We start from the raw sequence: 21,608 nt of genomic DNA, 5'->3' as shown, positions 1-21,608 counted from the left end.
TTTTTTTTTTTCCTAAGGCAACTTCCATACTGACTGTCTCCTAGGGTATGACTGCTTCTACTTTCTCCAGCAGACTCTTGGCAAACGGGCCGTAGTCATTCCCCCTACATGTATCACATCCCTTTGCAATGTGACTTGGCTGCTCCTGCCATCCAGAGATGGCTCATTTCCACCCGCACCGGTCTTATGACTTGGCCAATAGAACGTGGTACAAGCAAGAGCCAAGGCCTCCAGGGGCTCAGCAGGCTTCCATTTGCTCCCTTGGAAACCTGCTCCACTGCAGGGCAGACAGGCCTGGGCTAGTGTGCAGGGGATGCGTGAACAGGGAAGCAGAAAGGAGCCACACCCCAGCTGAGACCATCGGGGACCAGCTTGTCCCCAGCCAGGCCCAAATGCACGAGCGAGGCCCTGCCCAGCTCAGCAGAACCATTCAGACTCCCTCCAGACGCGTGAGTCATGGTGCACTGTTTTTATTTTAAATTGCTAAGCAGCTCATACACCCCAGTGTACATGATACCAGGCAGCAGAGGATTCCACATTTGCTCCCTGTCCTTATGACTCATCACTCTGCATCCAGCAGTCCCCAGTGCCTGTGGGGATCTCCAAGGTCATAGTGGGGCATCCAACCCAGCTGGCTCCAACCTCAGAGGTCGACAGGAAGGTGTGAGTAGAGGGTTGAACAACTGTGTCTTCCCGGTCGACTTCACAGGGTGGGTGCTGGACATAATGCCTGGTTCCTGTGGTGCTCCTGGGTGCTATGGGGAAGGGGGGGATGTGGCTGCTCCTTCCACTCTGCTGCACTTAGTGGGAAACTGAGGCAGAGAAAGGCTGCTAGCTGCCTACCCCAATCTCCTTTCCCTTTCTTATCTGTTCAGAGCCTCTGTCCTAGTATGAGAAGCATAGGTTTATGTTTCCTTGCCCCCCCCCCCCCCCCCGCCCCCAACCCCGGGCCTGGTGAGCAATCTCTGTGGAAATTGTTAGAACAGATCTGGGATCTGGGACCAGGTGGGAGTCACCTCCTCTGCCCTCCCCTCCCTTCCCACTTCCAGTGTTTTTTTTTTTTTTTTTTTTTTTTTTTCTGACAGGCAGAGTTAGAGAGAGAGAGAGAAAGGTCTTCCTTCCATTGGTTCACTCCCCAAATGGCCGCTACGGCCGGTGTACTGCACCAATCCGAAGCCAGGAGCCAGGTGCTTCCTCCTGGTCTCCCATGCAGGTGCAGGGCCCAAGCACTTGGATCATCCTCCACTGCCTTCCCGGGCCACAGCAGAGAGCTGGACTGGAAGAGGAGCAACCGGGACAGAATCTGGCGCCCCAACCGGGACTAGAACCCGGGGTGCCAGCGCCACAGGTGGAGAATTAGCCTAGTGGGCCACAGCACCGGCTTCCACTTCCAGTTTCATCTCACACCGGGGAACCTTGAATACACAGAAATGGTCAGCCCTGCTGCTTCACCCTCCAGCAGTCAGCAGCCTGCATGCTCCCTTCTAGAAGGGAGCATGTGGGATCATCTGTCTGGATGGGTCCCCTTGGTATCACCAACTCCTTATCCCGTGGGGGAAGAACACAGCCAGGGAGCCAGGTGGGGCTCTGTGGGACCTGCAGCCTGGGCAGGGGTCTTTCTCACTAGGGTCCACGGGCAGTGTCCTGATGTCATTGCAGACGTGGCTCTGTAGGGACACTGGACTTACCCCACTTCCCAATGAGCCCCATTCCTTCTTCCTTGGAAGGCTCATTTCCCTTTACCTAGCAATGTCAAGTCCAGGCCATTCCCACCCTCTCTGTGGTATGGCCAACAAGGTTTTCCTCTACAGAAAGCAAAACACCCACGTTGGGTCTGTGCTGGGGCACCCCTTAGAAGGTCGCGAGGCCCCAGAGGGGCCATCTTAGCCCTCCCCGAGCAGATCCCCCTCTTGGGTGCTGCAGGCCTGTGAGTCGCCCACTCCACTCGTGTGACCCTGCCCCCACACCTGCTGGCCCTTCCTGTTTGAGACCACTCTGAGGCTCTCAGTTCCCAGCTGTGCTCTCCCGTCCTGGACCTTCTGCTGCTCAGAGTGTCACCCAGGAAACGTGGAGCAGATGTTTTTGGCAAACCACTGGTCTGTGGTTAACCTGTGTGCTCATGGGTGTGGGGTGCACGTGGGGGTTACTCCCCCCAACCCCACCTTTCCCCAGGCCACCTGGGCTCTTTGGCAGGGTGAGCCACGTATATATTTATAGCAACCATGGGTGTCCTGGAATAAATAACGTGACTAACGACACTGGGGGGATTGTCGGCCCCTAAATTAAACCCCTCACCAGCCCCCTCTGAGGTCAGCAGTCTCAGCTGGCGGCACCAGCTCCAGGGCCTTGACTGGAGCTGAGAAGCTGCTGCTATTACAGACGACAGAGTGAAGTTCTGTGAGGAGTGGGGACTTGACCCCCGCTTTCTGACTCCAGGGACTCCCTGGGCTTCTTGGGGGCCGGGGGGACTCTGCAAATGGCAACTTTTTCCAACCGGGCTGCTTAAGAGGCTACGCGTTCATAGAGTGCTTCTGCGAGGGAAGAAGTCCCTGGAAGCTGTTCAGAGACCCGAGAAGATCTATGGGATGGAAAAGCATGCCAAGTCCCATGCAGAAGTGAAAGAGGGATGGGGCCAGCGCTGTGGCGCAGTGGGTTAAAGCCCCGGCCTGCAACGCTTGCATCCCATATGGCTGCTAGTTCATGTCCCAGCTGCTCCACTTCAGATCCAGCTCTCTGCTATGGCCTGGGAAAGCTGTGGAAGATGGCCAAGTGCCATAGGAGACCCGGAAGAAGCTCCTGGCTCCTGGCTTTGGATCAGCTCAGCTCTTGCCATTGTGGTCAATTGGGGAGTGAACCAGTGGATGGAAGACCTCTTTCTCTCTGGCTCTACTTCTCTCAGTAACTCTGTCTTTCAAATAAATAAAATAAATCTTAAAAAAAAAAAAAGTGAAAGAGGGGCTGGCGTTGTGGCAGCTATGGCTGCTTAGGTGTCTGTGACAACTCCACCAGCTTGCTCTCTTCCCCAAGTGAAGAGATCAGGGGTGCCGTGTTTTCCACCTTAAGCGGGTCCCTCAGCTTAGTCTTACTATCTACCTATCTACAACCAGGAGGTAAGAACGGCTAGTTTGGGGCAGTGCTGTGGTGTAGTGGGTAAAGCTGCTACCTACAATGCCAGCATCCCATATGCGCACCAGTTCAAGTCCTGGCTGCTCCACCTCTGATCCAGCTCTCTGCTGTGGCCTCAGAAAGCAGTAGAAAACGGCCCAAGTCCTTGGGCCCCTTCACCTGCATGGGAGACCCTGAAGAAGCTCCAGGCTCCCGACTTCAGATCAGAGCAGCTCAGACTGTTGCAAGCATCTGGGGAGTGAACCAGTGGAAGCAGACCTCTCTGCCTCTGCCTCTCTGTAACTCTGTCTTTCAAAGAAATATATATATTTTTTTCTAAGAAAAGAACAACTAGTTCACAGAGATCTTGCATGCGAAGTACTCCATGGAGGCTGAGTGTGTTAACTGTTAAAATTTGTATCATTACCACCACAGTTCTTTCTTCCAGGAACTTGGGATCTGTTCGCTGAGATTTGGGTCAGCAGATGTAAAACTGGCTTCCTTCATTATTCCCAACATCTTTTGATGTGAAGGGCTCATGGGTTGCTGGGAGAGGGCCAAGAATCACGGAAAGGAAAAGGGGGAGACCTGGAACCTTCTCTTTTGCTTTCTAATTTTTTATTTGAGAGACAGAGAGCCCTATGCTGCGTGTTCCCTTCCCAAATGCCTGGGAGCCGAGAACTCAATCCAGGTCTCCCAGGGGGGTGGCACAGACCTGAGGACTTGAGCCATCACCTATAGGAGGGTGCTGGGATGTCCCAATGGGACCCATTGGGAGTGAGCTGGGATGCAAACCCAGGCACTCCTGTATGATGAGAGCACCCTAAGGGTCGTCGCAACTACTGTGCAAACCTTTCCTTTGGAGGTTGGCGTCAAGGCACCTGGAGAGGCTTGAGATGGCCACCTAAAGCTTGGGGACCTCATCATGATAAAGCACCGAACCTGCTGGGGTCTTTGTACAAAGCCAAGGTCTGTGGGGTTCAGGGGATGCCCTCTGCTTGGCATGTAGCTGAGGACAGACCCACAGAACTGAAGGGCAAGTTCCTGGCAACCACACCCCCACCCCTCTCCAATCCTGCCATCCCCTGTCCTTCCACTGGGCCACATGTTTGCTTCCCTGCCCAACAAGCCTTTTCCTGTCTTACCCACCCAGCAAACTTCTACACATCCATCCTTCAAACCCTGGCTGAGTTCCCACCCCACAGGGGCCCTCTGGCAGCAGCCCCAGGCAGAAGGAAACGCACCATTCCGTGTGCTCCCTGGGCTTGTCCATGCTTCTGCAGAGGCTCCAAAGAGCTCCTCTGGCCTTTCATGATAGGATCCCCACGGCTGACCCTGCTGACCATAGGGACGGCCAGAAACTGCTGAGAACTTGAACCGCACTTAATGCTCTGACCGCACTGCCCTGCGGACCCACACCCGCCGCATCACAGGTGAGACAGACGGGTGTTCAAACGCGGCAGGTGCCTTGGGAAGCCCCGGAGGGAAAGAGACCAGTTTATCCCCCTCTTTCCTGCACCTAGGAGCTGGCAGGTGCTCACTCAAACACCAGATGAAATAAAACATCCCAGGGCACCGATGTACCCAGGTTTATGAAACCATCGCCCTGATGTCGCTGTGACTATTTCCGGCCCCAGCTCCGTCGCCTGGGCTGGATGATTTCCTTTGGGTCGGTTGCTGGGAGTGGAACAACCCGGGCCTCCCCCGCCACGGCTGCCAAGCTTCAGCGCTGCGCCACGTCATCTCCCCTGCCGGCCGCGGCCGCGGGAAGCGGCGAGCGCCTCTGGGCAGCCGGCCCCGCATTCACCTGGACGCGTGGCTGCAGGGCGGCGGCGGCAGCGGCGGCGGCTGCAGGGCTGTGGCCGAGTTAGGCACCCCACGGCCGCCGCCGCCGCCGCATCCCCGCGCCCTGCCCCGGCTGCCTCGTTGGCAGCCGCGGGATTCAGCCTGGGGCCGGGCCCAGCCCGCAGGCATCGCCGTCTGGCCACTTGGCGGCCACCGGCTTCCTTATTTGGAGGGACGGGAGGTGGGGGAGGGAGGCGGCTCCGGGAGGAACACTTAGAGCAGAGGAGGCCCAGGCGGCCGGGAGAGGTGGCCCTGGATGCCCGTGCGGGGCCGAGCCTCGAGGCCGCCCTCCCTGCGCTCCGGGGTTCTTCTCTCTGCAGCTTCCCATCCTGGGCTCCCAGCTCGCGCTAGCCGGCACAGAGGCGGTGGCCGGCAGCCAGGGGGTTCTGGCCTCCCTCTCCCCACCACATGGACCCCTCTTGCTCTCTGGCTCCTCCCCATTGCATCCCTTTATGTGCGCATCTTCTCGGGGCATCTCCACTCCCACTACAAATATGGGCAGGCCATGGGCTAGCAGCACCGGGATGAGGCTAGCTCAGTGGCACCCAGTGTGACCCAGGGACACAGACTGGGAGGTGTCCCATTCAATTTTTGTGTGTGCTACGGTTGCCAAGTAAAATCCAGGAGGCCAGTTCCATTTGAATTTCAGATTGGCAATGAATAATATGTTTTTATTTATTTAATTATTTTTATGCAGGGGGGAGAGAAAGAGAGAGGGAGAGAGACAGAAAGAGAAAGAGAAGAGAGAGGAGAGAGATCTTCTATCCTCTGACTCACTTCCAAAATGCCCACCAGTCAGGGCTGGGGGCCAAGCTGAAGCCAGGAGCCCACAACTCAATTCAGGTCTCACACAGAGGTGACAGCGCTTGAACTGTTCCTGCTGCCTCCTAGGGTGCACATTCATAAGAAGCTGGAAGCTGGGGGGGAGCGGGACTTGAACTCAGGCACTCAGATTTGGAATACAGATGTCCCAAGCAGCATCTTAACCGCGGCACCAAATGCCTGCCGCATGAATATTCTTAATTTTTAAAAAATCTATTTATTTATTTGGCAGGTAGAGGTACAGACAGAGAGATCTTCCGTAAGCTAGTTCACGCCCCAAATGGCCACAATGGCTGGAACTGGGCCAACCTGAAGCCAGGAGCCAGGAGCTTCTTCCAGGTCTCCCATGTGGGTATAGGGGCCCAAGCACTTGGGCCATCTTCTACTGCTTTCCCAGGCCATTAGCATGGAGCTGGATCGGAAGTGGAGCAGCCAGGACTCGAACCAGCACCCATATGGGATGCCGGCACCGCAGACGGAGGCTTAACCTACTACACCACAGCAACAGCCCTTCATGAATATTCTTAGTAGAAGTGTGTCCTGTTCAATATTTAGTCTAAGCACGTCCCAGATATTTCATAAGGAACACACTTTAAAAACAAAGCATTCATTTTTAACCCGAAGTTCAGAATGAACCAGGCCTTGTGCATTTGTATTTGCTAGAGCCGCTGTATTTCCCTTAACTCTTGGAATTCGGAATCTCTCCCCCACCCCCAACTTCCATCCTTCACCTTTTTGGTGGCGATCTGGCTCCTCCTAGACCAGAGCCCTTTTTTTAATTTCCCTCCTCCCCTGGGTTTTATTTACTCTAGCAAAGTCACCCTGAGTCTCAATTTCCAAGTCTTTGATGTTATTACTGGAGTCTGGAGTTGAGGCAGCATAAGCTCTTAGGAAGGTTTCTTCAGGACATTGGAAGGAAATTAAACCTCAGAAAATATGCTTGACATTTTTTTTTCTTTCTAAAAAGAAAGCCTGTGGACCGGGCTCTGTTACGGTCACGGGAGCATGAACAACGGAGTTAGGGCCAAAAAGCTCATTTCTCAAGCCGCCACCAGCTGCAGCCCGAGCCAGGGAGTAATTTATCTCCAGCCGCCCTGGCCACTTTCTCAGGGTTTCCGTCCTCAGCTGAATTTGCTCAGGGGCCCCAGGCTTTGGAGGCTCAGAGTGCTCAGAGAAATAAGCCAGACCAGCGCTCCCCAAACTGTCAAGGTGCACAAAAGTCACCCAGGACGGGCTGACCCCATCTCACCAACTCGGGGTCTCCGGGGGTGGGACCCAGGCATCCGCGGAAAATCACAGCTCCCCAGATGGTTCTAGGTTGAGAGCAGTGCCTCTCCACGGCTTCTGGAGCAGAAGATCAGGGACCCCGCCCCCCTTCTGTTGGTTGGGACAGTTCTCAGGAGTGTAACCCCCTTCTACTTGGTTGTCTATCCCTGGTGACCCAGTTTCCCATGGCGCCCCCTAAAGGCTGCCTTCTCGTCGCTGTTTCTCTTTTCTGTGGCGCGTGCTAAGATCATACCCCTCAACCCCATCATCCGCTTGGGCTGCTGACAGATATCAGTCTGTGATGGGGGCCTTCTTGCCCATAGATTGCTTTCTGCCTTTTTTTTTTTTTTTTTTTTTTTTTTTTTTTTTTTTTTGACAGGCAGAGTGGACAGTGAGAGAGAGAGAGAGAGAAAGGTCTTCCTTTTGCCGTTGGTTCACCCTCCAATGGCCGCCGCGGCTGGCGCACCGCGCTGATCCAAAGGCAGGAGCCAGGTGCTTCTCCTGGTCTCCCATGGGGTGCAGGGCCCAAGCACTTGGGCCATCCTCCACTGCACTCCCTGGCCACAGCAGAGAGCTGGCCTGGAAGAGGGGCAACCAGGACAGAATCCGGTGCCCCGACCGGGACTAGAATCCGGTGTGCCGGTGCCGCAAGGTGGAGGATTAGCCTATTGACCTGTGGCGCCAGCTGCTTTCTGCTTTAAAACTGAACTCTCCATCTAACAGGAGGCCTGGAACAGCAGACTTTTTGGGCGCTACTGGCTTGGACATTCCAAGTTGTCGTGGGTACGAGGCGCCGGGCAATCAATTTTACACACGTAACTTGGTATTTTTCCAAGCACATCTTCTTCATTGACTCACTGAGGTTAACCATGGCTGCCCATTAATGTTATTGAAGAGGATGGAATAAAATTGTAGCCATAGAAGGCAGAATTCGTGCTCCCTTTCTTCACATCCCAGCAGTGGCAATCATATATGTATCTGCACTTCCAGCCTGCTGGGGGCAGAGTGTACTTCCTGCTTCCTGGTGCTGGTCTTTGCCATGTGACTTGCAGTGACCAATAGGACATTAGCAGATATGATGCAAGTGACAGTTTGAAGGGAGCTGTGCTGTTAGGTACACGCTGTGCTTTCCTCGTTGCACATGCCTTTCTTTAGGTCACCGCTGGTTCTAGAAGCACGGGGAGCATCCTTTGGAGATTTGAAACCATTCTGTGGCTTGCAGTCAAGCCTGGCCAAACCCACTTAGATCAGCCAAGCTCTACTTAATCTGCAGGTATTGTGTGCTGCGAGTTTTGTCACATGGCTTTACTGTGGGAGTGGCTAGCGGATTCAGTATTCATGGATACACCCAGCACAGGGCTTAGCATGTTGTAGGGGGTCAGTACCTGCCAGTTCCAGTCTCTCCCCAGCACATACAGTAATGTGGAGGCCAAGGCATGGCCTTGATTCTTTTTTTTTTTTAAAGATTTATTTATTTATTTGAAAGTCAGAGTTACACATAGAGAGGAGAGGCAGAGAGAGAGAGAGAGAGAGAGAGAGAGAGAGAGGTCTTTCATCCGCTGGTTCACTCCCCAATTGGTCACAATAGCTGGAGTTGTGCTGATCCAAAGCCAGGAGCCAGGAGCTTCTTCCGGGTCTCCCATGCAGGTGCAAGGGCCCAAGGACTTGGGCCATCTTCTATTGCTTTAGCAGGCCACAGCAGAGAGCTGGATCGGAAGTGGAGCAGCTGGGACTAGAACTGGCGCCCATATGGGATGCCGGTGCTTCAGGCCAGGGCGTTAACCCACTGTGCCACAGCGCTGGCCCAGCCTTGATTCTTATCCCTCAAATCAGACTCCTAGATCAAGACCTTGCAGCGAGACCCGTGCTGGGATGGAAGTTCCAGCCCACAATGGTGCCTCCCACCCTGGGCATTCCTTTGTTTCTCATGCAGCTGTGGCCAGAGAGGGGGACCTCTGCAAAATATTAATTCCTCCTGGAACACCTCTTTTTTTTTTTTTTTTTTTTTTTTTTTTTTTTTTTTTTGACAGGCAGAGTGGACAGTGAGAGAGAGAGACAGAGAGAGAAAGGTCTTCCTTTGCCGTTGGTTCACCCTCCAATGGCCGCCGCTGCAGCCGGCGCACCGCGCTGATCCGATGGCAGGAGCCAGGGTCCAGGTACTTCTCCTGGTCTCCCATGGGGTGCAGGGCCCAAGCACCTGGGCCATCCTCCACTGCACTCCCTGGCCATAGCAGAGAGCTGGCCTGGAAGAGGGGCAACCGGGACAGAATCCGGCGCCCCAACCGGGACTAGAACCCGGTGTGCCGGCGCCGCAAGGTGGAGGATTAGCCTATTGAGCCACGGCGCCGGCCCGGAACACCTCTTTTAAAGCAAATCCAAGTCCATCTCTGCCTGAGCTTTCCTAGACGCCAGCCACAAAGGCCTCCCTTCTTGTCTGTGTTTCTTGCTTAGCTCCTGGCATAATCTGTCTCCTACCATTTCACTTTCCACCTGCCATCATTAAAGATAACTCTATCACAGTAGTCAACATTTTCTTTCTTTTAAAATTTTTTTTATTTATTTGAAAGACAGAGAGAGAGAGAGAGAGAGGGAGAGAGAGAGAGAGAGATAATTGCATTCATTGGTTCAGTTCCCATATGGCCACAATGTGCTGGGGCAGGCCTGGGCCAAAGCCAGGGACCCGGAACCCCATTTGGTCTCCCACGTAGTGGCTGTGGCCCAAGTACTTGGGCTTTCTTTTGCTGCTTCCCCAAGCACATCATCAGAGAACTAGATCAGAAACAGAGCAGCCAGGACATTCTGATATGAGATGCCAGTGCTGCAAGTGGCAACTTAACCTGCTTTTTTTTTTTTTTTTCTTTTTTTGGTAGTCAACACTTTCAACACCAGTTGCATACCAGGCACTATGCTAGGTGCTCAACACAAATATTTGTTCAAAAGTCAACACATCCAAGGGAGAGCACATTAACACTTGATTAACAGACTGTCCAGTGGTTTTGAGTCTCATGTGAGTCCATGTTCCAAAAGCTCAATTAACTTTGAAAATGTATTTTTAAATAGTCAACACATCCTTATGATATACTTGATGGAATTACTCCCATTTTACACAAAAGGAAACTGAGGCCTACAGGGATTTGGCCACAATTGACCCTAAAGCCATCCTCTTACTCTCACCCCATAGCCAACTTGGTCTCTCTGATGGGACTGTCAGGTCCTTGAGAGAAGACATGGTACTGGATCAGCTTGCTGGACACGTCATCTGCAGTAGGCACATGGCTGTCATTTGGTGAGTGGCTGACAGGAGCCTGTAAGGGGTGTTTATGTTAGGGGCAGAGCTGGCTCTGCCAAGTAGTAGAAGGATGTTTGGCGCAATCATGAGTCTATATGGATGGTCCCATGTTGTAGAAGGGTTGAGGTTGGGTGGGGTGGGAGAGCAGAGAGGCTGTAGAGGGGCCCAAGCACCCTAAGTTGGTTCCTGGACAAGGTCCTTGTACAACCATGTCCTCTGAGGCTCTCAAACCATTGTGTCAGACCCTGGCAAGAGCATCCTTTTTTTCCACTGTAAGAGAAAGTTGTCCACTGGCCTTGGCTGTATCTAAGGGGGACCCTTCAGAATGATCCTGGAGTGAAGATTCATGGGAGTGCCATTGGGGGAAGCCAGGAAGGGGGTGACAGAAGCAGGCTAGGGTGGTGAGAACGCCAAGCCAGGGCCATCTCAGGTGGAATCCCATTGAAGCTGGCTTCAGCAGGTCCCATGGAGGTGCCCTAGACTATGAGGGACCCCTCTGAGCTCTCTTGACCCAAGGCAAGGGACCTGGACTTTCCAGGCCCAGTGGCCACAGCAGGAGAAGCCCTCCAAGGAGGAGCCCCAGGTGCCCAGTGTGGGAAGCAAAAGCACTTTGAGCTGGGAAAGGTCAGGGACACGATTGGCAAAAAGGGATCCAAGACAAAGGGTGGGGGACCAACAGTGCCTGCTTGGGGGGTGGGGTCCAAGGGTCAACTCTCTCCCATACCCTAGAGGTCCCTCTGCCCTGACCCTTCCACGAGATGTATTTTTGCTTAACTTATGCAATGCTGACTGCTCAATGTCAAAGTTTTTGCAAGAAGCCGGCGCCGTGGCTCAATAGGCTAATCCTCCACCTTGCGGCACCGGCACACCGGGTTCTAGTCCCGGTCAGGGCGCCGGATTCTGTCCCGGTTGCCCCTCTTCCAGGCCAGCTCTCTGCTATGGCCAGGGAGTGCAGTGGAGGATGGCCCAGGTGCTTGGGCCCTGCACCCCATGGGAGACCAGGAAAAGCACCTGGCTCCTGGCTCCTGCCATCGGATCAGCGCGGTGCGCCGGCTGCAGCGGCGGCCATTGGAGGGTGAACCAACGGCAAAGGAAGACCTTTCTCTCTCTGTCTCTCTCTCTCACTGTCCACTCTGCCTGTCAAAAAAAAAAAAAAAAAAAAAGAATTTGCAAAAAAAAAAAAAAAAAAAGAATTTGCAAAGTTTTTGCAAGAGTGGCCAGCATTTAAAATCCCAGGCAAGTTCCACCAAAAAGTCCAGGCCTCTGTCTCCTCTAGGAGAATCAGCCTTCTTAGCAGAGGCCCACATATCCACATGGCCACAGCTGGTGGATGCCAGAGTCCACCCAACCTGAGTAGTTTTGCTTGGTGGCCTTGAATCCACAGTCCCCACTAATCTCTATTGTGTCCCCAAACCGTGGGCTATCGTTTTTCTTATTTCCCATAAGAAAGAGAAAGGCTTTTGGTATTCACATCTCCAGAGTGGAGCAGACATCCCTAGGCAAGGATGGGTAGCATGAATAAAAGATGTGTCTGTGTCAGGAGCAGAGTTCAGGGGCCAACGTTGTGGCCAAGCAGGAGCAGCTGCCTGCGACATGGGCATCCCATACGGTGCCAGTTCGAGTCCCAGCTGCTCCACTTCCAATCCAGCTCCCTGCTAATGCACCTGGGAAGGCAGCAAAAGATAACACTAGTACCTGGGCTCCTGCTGTCCTTGAGGGAGACCAGGATGGAGTGCCTGGCTCCTAGCTTCAACCTGGCCCAGGTCTGACTGTTGTGGCCATCTGGGGAGTGAACCAGCTGATGCAAAATCAATCAGTCTCTCTCTCCCTCCTCCTCTCTCTGTCACTCTGCCTTTCAAATACATAAAAATAAATAATAAAAAAAAAAGAGTATAACTCAGGGGCAGGCTTTGGCTCAGTGGCGAAGATACTTGGTACACACATGTCCCATATTGGGGAACTTCTGTTTGAGTCCCAGTTCTCCCAATTCCAGCTTACTGCTAATGTGCACCCTGGGAGGCAGTGGGTGATGGCTCATCCTGGCTCCTGGCTTCAGACTGGTCCAGCCCCACTGCTGTGGGGAGTGAACCAGCGATGGAAGATCTCTGTCTCTGTCTCGCTGCCTTTCAAAGGAATATATAGAAAGAAAGAAAGAAAGAAAGAAAGAAAGAAAGAAAGAAAGAAAGAGAGAGATACAGTTCAAATGCCAGGATAAGCCGGGCCCCTCATGGCCTTGTATTTGTCCCCTCTGTTGTGAGCGGTATGCTCCCACCAGACTCTTGTTTTTCCACCAAGATCCAGCTGTTCTGTGCCCCTTCCCCCACCCCTTTTGTTAAAAGCAGCTGTTTTTCCCCTTCCAGCCCTCCAAGTGCTGATTTCATCTCTTTCCTGACAAAAGTTTGGAGCCGGCAGGGAAATGGTTTGGCAGCAAATCAACTCGCGGTGGGAGGAAGGAGCCACGTGGAGAGCGCAGATGCTGGGTGAGGGTCTGGGATGAGGGGTCAGGAGGAGGGCTGGGCGCAGGCTCTGGAGAAGTCCCCGGGGGTCCAGGAGCGGGGAGGGGAACTCCAGGCTCTGTGGCACTCCCCCCACCCAGATGCTCCCAGAGACTCCAGCTAGGGGCAGAGCCCAAGGACGTCTTCCCAGTAGCGTTCCTTCCTCTCCATGCAGCCTGTGAGGGCTGGGGACAAGCCAGCAGGGACACGCAGAGGAGCCACTGGGGCCGGCAGCAGCTGGCTCCTTCCCCACCTCCGCTCTACAGGCAGACTTTTGAGCACAGATGTTTGTTGACTGTGCAGGGAGACTGGGGAGGTAATGAGATGCCTAGGGGATGACCCACGACTAGGGAGCTGGTCAATGTGGCCAATCAGCCCTAGGGCCTACGGGCAGCTAGAGCAGTGTCCACACCCGTGTTGTCTCCCTGGGGGCCTGGGATCGTTCCTGCTGCCACCCACAGTCATCACAGCTCCCTAGTTCTTCTCATCAATACCGTTCTCACCAACTGAGAGCCGAGCCAACGTCTCTGGCTGAGTCCTGGAAAAATTCCTTTCTCCTTGACTCTGCCAAAAAAAAGCGTTGAAAATTTCCAAAAGGAACGTTGAACTGAGACACAGAGTAGGGGAAATGGAGACTTGGAGACATGGGTAGATTCACAAGGCACAGAAGTCTGAATTCACCTTGACCGTCAGTCTCGGGAGGTCCTGCTTGCCGAGAAGTGTGGTGGAAGCCACAGTCCCTGAAATCCCTCAGCTTAGGTGGGCTGGGGTAAAGGTCAGCACACACAGGGAAATCATCCATGGAGGAGGGGCCAGGGGCAGGGCTAGGGGCTGCTTCCTGCCTGGAAGGGGCTCTCCACCCCCTGCCATGCCCTGGCCTCGGGACTTATCCTGCCCCTTCCCCTTCCATGAAAAAAACCCTGAGTTTCCTCCTTCACCGTTTCCTGGAAGTTGCTGGCTCTGGGCTCAGGATGGCCCTTCCTCCCGCCACTCCCACCTCTTCTGCCTGTCTGGTTTTGCGAAGCACAGTCACAGGGCCCAGGCTTTTCTGTCCAGGAGCAGCCAAGCTCTGCTGGGCCCACCAATGGGTCAGTATGGACTCTGTAGGACTCCCTGGTTCCAGGCCTCAATCATTTTGGAGGTCCCCTAAGTGTTTGGTGTCTGACTTGAGCAACTGAACTTAACCTTGGGGAAGCCATGGCTGACCTACCCAAGTGTAACATTTATAAAAGCGTTGTTTTACCATAGTTAATGCCAGGCCGGCGTAGCAGTGTAGTAGGCTAAGCCACTGCCTGCAATATCAGTAACCCCATATGGGCACTGGTTCATGTCCCGGCCGCTCCACTTCCAATCCAGCTCCATGCTAATGGCCTGGGAAAAGCAAAAGAAGATGGCCCAAGTGCTGGGGCTCCTGCTACCCATGTGGGAGACCTGGAAGAAGCTCCTGGGTTCTGGCTTTGGCCTGGCCCAGCCCCAACTGTTGTGGCCATCTGGGGAATGAACCAGAGGATGGGAGCTCTCTCCCTCTGTCTCTTTAGTTCTGACTTTTGAATAAATAAACAAAGTTTTAAAAAGATAATAAAAACCATTAAACAGACAGTGCGTGTATATGTTAATGTAGTCAAATGTGAACATAGGTGGCTTCTTTCCCTGTCTCCTCTTCTCTCTAGAGGCAACCACTGCCTTGTGCATCTCCCAGAGGTAGTTTATGCAAGCGCGTGTATACACACACATATACTCTCTGCTAGTACACACACACACACACACACTCTGCTAGTATACACACACTCTCTGCTAGTATACACACACAATGCAAGTATACACACACACTCTGCTAGTACACACACACACAATGCTAGTATACACACACATACTATGCTAGTACACACACTCTGCTAGTGTACACACACACACACACACACAGAGTTGACTCTCTATCCCAGTTCCACATCCACAAATTCAGCCAACAGCAGATTGAAAATGCTAAAAAACAATTGCAACTGTACTGAACAAATATGGACTTTTTTTCCTTGGCACGATTCCCTCAATAACTCACCATAACAACTATTTGCATAGCACTTACGTTGTATTAGGGATTCTGAGTAATCTAGAGATGACTTAAGGTAGAGGGGAGGATGTGCATAGATTATATATGCAAGTATTACAAGATTTTACCAAAGAGAATTGAGCATCTGTGGATTTTGGTATCTGCAGTTGGTGGGAAGGGGGTTCTTGGAACCAATCCCCCATGGATGCTGTGAGCGTGTGTGTGTATGTGGGGGGGGGGTATGTATACCCATCCAGCTAATGTATTTTGGAAATCATTTACTATCAGCACATAAAGTGCTTCTTCATCACAAAAATGGCTGCAGCATTCCTGTAGGACTGTGCATTTATCTAGCCCCTTCCCTACTGCCAGGCACTGGGCCTGCCTTCTAGCTCACTCGCTCAGGAAGCTTTCCCAGTGTATTGGCAGGTGTGCCGTGCACCTGCAGGACAGCACCCTAGAAGAGGGATTGCTTGGTCAAATATTGCCAGAATGTCCTCTCGAGTGAGTGTATTGCTTTTTGTTCCCATTAATAGTATTTGAGAGTGTCTATTTCTCTATGCCCTCAGAGCACAGAGAGCCAGCCAGCCTTTTGCTGGTCTAAGAGCTAAGTGATTGGTGACACGGTGCTCCGAGGTTCCTGAGGTGGGAATCTACCCAGGCTCCCTGGGATGTTGGTGGCCTTCGTACCCGACTGGCTGAGGGGCAGTGCGGAAGCTGATCAAGAGACCACCCAGCGGCTCCTGGAAGAGAACGAGCAGCTCATCGGCTGTACCGTGGAGTATCAGTACAAGGGCCGGGCGAGCAAGTGCCTCCAATACTGGTGTGTGTTACGTAGAAGTCTCATTTATCTGGCTACCAATGCACAAGCCAGCCCAGCCCATACTTCAAAAGCAGAATAATCTTCCTGTTGGCCATTGTGAAGAGAAATTGAATATAATCAGTTCCTACCAAATGGAGACAGAATCTTTACCAACTCAGCTGCTCAAAACATGAAGGAAACCCCTGTGGCTCTTTTAAAAATGTGAAGAAGGGGCTGGTGCTGTGGTGTAATGGGTGAAGCTACCGCCTGCAGTGCCGGCATCCCATGTTGGTGCTGGTTCGAATCCCGGCTGCCCCACTTCTGATCCAGCTCTCTGCTGTGGCCTGGGAAAGCAGTAGAAGATGGCCCAAGTCCTTGGGCCCCTGCACCTGTGTGGGAGACCTGGAGGAAGCTCCTGGCTCTTGGCTTTGGATTGTCAGAGCTCGGGCCATTGCGGACCATTTGGGGATTGAAACAATAGGTGGAAAATCTCTCTTTCTCTCTCTGTCTCTGCCTCTCTCTGTAACTCTGCCTTTCAATAAAATAAATAAATATTTTTTAAAAATGTGAAGAAGGCTGCAGACTTAACTGTGTTCTCAGTATAAATATTTGTCTTAATAATTAAGCAGATCCCTCAATAGATTGGGCCCAGACATCCTTTCCTGAAATGAGAGCACGTTTGCAAAACAGACACAGTGGACAGCTTCAAGGCTACGTTTTGGCTCCAGCCTAAGAAGTTTCTACTGAGTGTTGGGTGATCAGCAGGAATTGGTGAGACTCTTGACTCTGACCTTGCCAGATGGACACGTGGCTGTGTGGCTCCTTCCGACCAGTTTGTAAATGTCCTCTCTCTGACGACTCTTTTCCGGTTGCTTTGAAATAAAACTTGCTTTTTCACAATAAATAAAAAAATAAAATAAAAGCAATTGGCGTGCAATAGTAATGACAGGGGCTGGTGTTGTGGTGTAGTGGCCTTCCCCACAATACGCCCTACCGGGCCACCAGAACCCCACTCCCTGCCTCTGTCTCCTCCTTGGTTCTCATGGGCACTGTGGAACCTTCCTGCCCAGCAACGCTGCCGATACCACTCCACGCTACGCAGCCGCAGACAGGAGAGTTTTAACAACAAAGGTGACATGGTGGTCAACCGAAGCTCTGGGCTCCCCACCAAATCCAGTCAGTACCTCCACGTGGTTCTAGCCACGTCCCTGGGTCCCCAGCGCTGAGCCTGACTGCTGCTGCCCCCCTGCAGGCGATGCCTTCTGTAGCATTCACTCTGTAAAGGCCACCTGTGCAATTGCTTCTGGTTGGTTTTTTACCCCCTAAATCGGAGTTTATTCAAAGAAAAATGATTCTCGCATGGCGTTTGAGAAAGGTCAGCGCATTGCAGGGCTGGGAATGTTCATGGGTCTTGGAAGGAAGACGCGGGAGGCTCGGAGCAGGCAGCTTCCTCTCTGCTTTGCAGTGATCTCCGCCCAGCCTAGGGGGGCCCAGGTCAGCGGGGCTCACTGGTTCCTCCCGTAGAGCCGAGGGCTGGCCGCAGATCAGCTGGCCACCAGGCTAAGCGAGGGACTTGTTTCTCACTGAAATATGAAGAGCTGGAATCTACTAACCCTTGGAGGGATTTTTTCCTTTCATAAGTAGATTTTAAAATATTTTAAATTTTCTGTTCATCTTAATTTCCCCCTGACCTTTCATTTTGAAATGTTTTAAACCATAGAGAAACTACAAGAACAATCACTGTTAAATTCACTAACACTCAAACGTTTTGCCTCATTTGCTAACTCTCTCAAAAAATATGCACAGGCCAGAAAATATCAGGAATAATTTTTTGCCTTTCTCTCTTTCTCTCTCTCTCTCTGTCTCTGTCTCTCTTTCTTCTTCTGGGCCTTTTCCTCTTCTGTCCTTTTCTTCAGTATTTGAGAGCAGGTGGCACATAGCCCAACATTTTGCCCAGCTGTTTCTGGACGTGTCTATGACGATCATGGACATTTTCCCACAGAAGAACAAAACTGTCACCACACTTGACGGATTTAATTAACGTAGATACAAACCCAGTTTCCGTAGGCGGCCTCCTTTCTGATTCTTGCTGGTTTTTTTTTAAATAATTATTCTAAAAGATTTATTTATTTATTTGAAAGGCAGAGAGAAAGAGACAGACATAGAGGTCTTCCATTGTTAAGTTCACTCCCCAAATAGCTACAACAGCCGGGGCTCGGCCAGCTGAATCCAGGAGCCTGGAACTCCCCTCCAGGTCTCCAATGTGGGTGGTGGGGGTCCAACTACTTGGGCCATCATGTACAGCCTTCTCAGGTGCATTAGCAGGGAGCTGGATTGGGAGTAGAGCAGCCAGGACTTGAACCAGTACCCATACGGGAGGCCAGTGTTGCAAGCAGTGGCTTAACCTGCTGTGCCACAGCACTGGGCCCAGACCTTACCATTTACCGTATGTAGAGCCAGGACCTGTCAGCTCAGTCACTGGCACCATGACCCTGACCTTTTAAAGTCTTCAGACCATTTGTTTTGTAGAATATGCCCCAACTGGATTTGACTGATGGTCCTCAGGAAGTTTTGGGTTGAAGTGGCTTTTTGGTTTGTTTTTGCTTTTTGTTTTGGTCAGGATTCATCTTCATTTTTCTTCCATTGTATTTTTGTTTCATTCTTTTTTTAAAAAAAAAAAGATATATTTATTTATTTCAGAGGCAGAGAGGGAGAGACAGAGACAGAGACAGACAGAGAGAGAGAGAGAGAGAGAGAGAGGCCAGGGCTGTGCCAGACTGAAGCCAGGAGCTCCTTCTGGGACTCCCATGTGGGTGCAGGGGCCCAAACACTTGGGCCATCTGCTACTGCTTTCCCAGGTGCATTAGCAGGCAGCTGGATCAGAAGTAGAGTGCCTGGGACTTGAACTGGCACCCATATGGGATGCTGGCACCACAGGCAGACACTTAATCTACTACACCACAGCACCTTCCATTCTATTTTTGAATAGCTGTTACACTTGCGTGAAATAAAATCCAGGATGTAGACAGTACACATTCCGAAAGGTCTCCCTCTTTCTCTGGTCCCAGCAGGGCCCCAGGTCCTTCCCTGGACTGGCAAAGCCCGCTCACACGTCCTGTGTCTTCTTCCAGAGCTGACCACAAGAAGCTCTGTGATGGTGGCTCCCACGTCTCTCACCAGACTGTTCCATGGGCGGGTATGTCTGATGTGCCTCTTGCTTGCGTGGAATCCCTGGAAAGCTCTAGGGGGGCCACCTAAGCACCTCACTCAGCCCACAGGACCGAGCTCTGGCCTGGCCCACTCTCAACCTTGCCCTACTCCACTGGTGCCTGGAGAGGCCCCGGCATTGCAGCCTCTGCACACCCCCGCCATGCGCCGCTCCCTCTCTCTGCACTGCTCTTGCTGCCCTTGGCCCAGCCAGCTTCCCAAGGTCCCCTGTCCCACCCTGCCCTCCCCTTGCTCCAGGAGGGAGACACTGCTTCTAATTCGGGCACCGAGTGCATTGCCTGGTGCCTAGCAGGTTTTTGGTAAATATTTATATATAGAGAGTGAATATGTGTGAATCCTTCGTGTCATGGCAGCTGGGTTAAGAGAGCCAGGGCTTGAGGGTGGAAGTGGAAGACATACCCTCCCCTCTCTCGCTCCATTGCCCAGCTACAGCAGGTCAAGTTCAGGGCCAAGAGGAAGAAGCCACACCTCCCCATGCTGGCCAGTACTCAGCAATGGTGCCAGTGAGGAACAGGGTCCCCTCGCCAGGCCTGGACCATGGGCTTCCTGGGAGGGGGAAGGGAGGACAGAGCAGGGAATGGAAGCAAGGCGTGCAACCAAACAGGAATGAGAACCGGGGTTCCTCAGAAGGGCCCAGGCTGGAGTGGGAGTTATCCTGTGGATGTACAGCTCCGGCCTCCATGAAGAGTCCTGCTCCACCCTGCCAGGAGCTCCTGGCAATGCCTGGCTGAGGGCACGGCCAAGGCCAGGCAAGGCTATGACAAGTCTCCCTGGTGGAGGTGGCAGGAGGTAGAGACGGTGACTTCTGCAGTGTCTTTTGGGCCAGACAAGATTGTCTAAGGGAGGACAATCTGCAGACAAAGGGTCCCCGTGTTTTGCCGGTGGTTGGAGAGAAAGCCAAGTCCACCAATAGCACCGTCCCTCCCTCTCCCTGCCCTTGGGGGTTGAAGCACAGGACAGCGCCAGCAAACCTGTACCTACTGTAGAGCTGTGGAGGTGGGGAGGGAGTGGATGGTACTGGAGGAAAACAAAACCCAGCAGGATAATCACAGTGCATGCAAGAAGCTTAGTTTTGTTTTTTAGATTTCTCTGCAGCTTTTGATTTTTTTTTAACCACGGATGCCAATTATTTGCATACTTTTATATAAAGAAAAGTATCGTTCCAAAAATTCTGTACACACGCCCTGAAAGCACTGGTTCCAAACCTTGGCTGGGTGTTGGAATCCAGGGAGCTGCCTGCTCCCACCCCCAAGCAATTTGTGTTTAACTGCTTGGGGCTGTGGCCTCCCCCTGCCCTGACTATAGTGTGCAGCCATGTTGACAGCCGCCGACCCCGAAGGTGTACGTTCCAGAGAGCCAGAATGAAAAGATGACAGATGGGGGCAGGCTTCTGGTGCAGCTGCTAAGTGGCTGCTTGGGACACCAGCTTCCCTTATTGGGGGGCCTGGTTCGAGTCCTGGCTCCTCTGCTTCTGATACGGCTCGCTGCTTATGTGCACCTGGGGAGGCAGCCGTAATGGCTTAAGCACTTGGGTTGGATCTTGGAGCTTTTAAAAATTTATTATTTATTTATGTTCACTTTATTGGAAAGACAGAGAGACCAAGATTTTCCATCCAGGGTTTACTTCCCCAAACGCCTGCAACAGCCAGTGCTAGCCCAGGCCAAAGCCAAGAAGAGCCCAGGTCTTCCATGTGGATGACAGGGAACCCAATGCCTGAGCCATCAACACTGCCTTGCAGGAAGCTGGACTGGAACCCAGGGCTGACACAGGGGATGCAGGCGTCTCCAGCGGCAACTTAGCCCGTGTACCACATGACTGCCGCAGGGTGTTGGAGCATTTCGGATTCGGGATTTTCAGATACTCAATGTTCAGCCAGGAGAGATAAGACAGCAACTCAGATCTGTCAGCAAAGATGATGGTGAAAGATGACAGTGTTCCGTGTTGTCTGACGCTCTCGCTCCCAGGCCCACTGCCCAGAGACAGCGTGTTTTGCTAGTTTCTGCCGGAGGTTGTTCCTCCGTATTAGTACTCCCACTTCTAAGTGACCGTCTTGAGACACTAGCTGCTCGCTCTCCAGTACGTAAGATGAGGCTATGGGGCTGGCGTCGTGGCTCAGCCGGTTAAGCTGCTGCTCCCTGCCTCCCATACTGGAGTTCAGTTCGAGTCCTGGTTCCTCTGCCTCCAATCCAGCTCCCTGCTAATGCGCCTGAGAAAGCAGCAGAAGATGGCCCAAGTACTCCGGGCTCTTGCCACCCGCACGTGGGAGACCTGGAGGGAGTTCTAGGTTCCTGGCTTTGGCCTGCCCCAGTCCCAGCTGTTGTGGCCATTTGGAGAGTGAACCAACGGATGGATGATCTCTGTCGCCATCTCTATCCGTCACTCTGCCTTTCAAATAAACAAATAAATCTTTACAAGAAAACAGAGATGAGGACATAGCTCACTTGCCCGACGTCTGCGCCTTCTTTAACTATTTGCTTCCTGCGTGAGCACTTCTTGGGCCAACGAAGATTGCTGAGCTCTCTCATTTCCCACCGTAGAAGCTGAGGATGTTACCCTCCCACCTTTCGTTCTTTTTAAAAAAATTATTTACTTATTTGAAAGTCAAAGTTACAGAGTAAAGGGGGGTGAGAGAGAGAGAGAGAGAGAGAATCTTCCATCCACTGTTTCACTCCCTTAGTAGCCATAAATGGCCGGGGCTGGGCCAGGCT

General features: G+C 52.5%; 1 pseudogene across 2 annotated transcripts; it reads left to right on the top strand.

Annotated features, from left to right (window-relative positions):
- The first annotated feature begins 498 nt into the window (after positions 1–498).
- LOC100346872 (SS18-like protein 2 pseudogene) lies at positions 499–16,242 on the top strand (annotated as a pseudogene). 2 transcript variants are annotated; one of them, XR_016216680.1, is made up of 3 exons: positions 499–663; positions 12,688–12,807; positions 15,439–16,242. The product of XR_016216680.1 is annotated as an SS18-like protein 2 pseudogene, transcript variant X2 (transcript). The 2 variants fall into 2 exon arrangements; XR_016216679.1 differs by lacking the exon at positions 499–663 and having other exon boundaries at positions 12,685–12,807; positions 15,439–15,906.
- The last annotated feature ends 5,366 nt before the right edge of the window (positions 16,243–21,608 follow it).

Source organism: Oryctolagus cuniculus, chromosome 11, assembly GCF_051225735.1.
Source record: "Oryctolagus cuniculus isolate XC-2025 breed Fujian yellow rabbit chromosome 11, ASM5122573v1, whole genome shotgun sequence".
Taxonomy (NCBI): domain Eukaryota; kingdom Metazoa; phylum Chordata; class Mammalia; order Lagomorpha; family Leporidae; genus Oryctolagus; species Oryctolagus cuniculus.
Note: the sequence above shows the minus strand (reverse complement) of the source record. Positions and strands in the feature narration are given on the sequence as shown.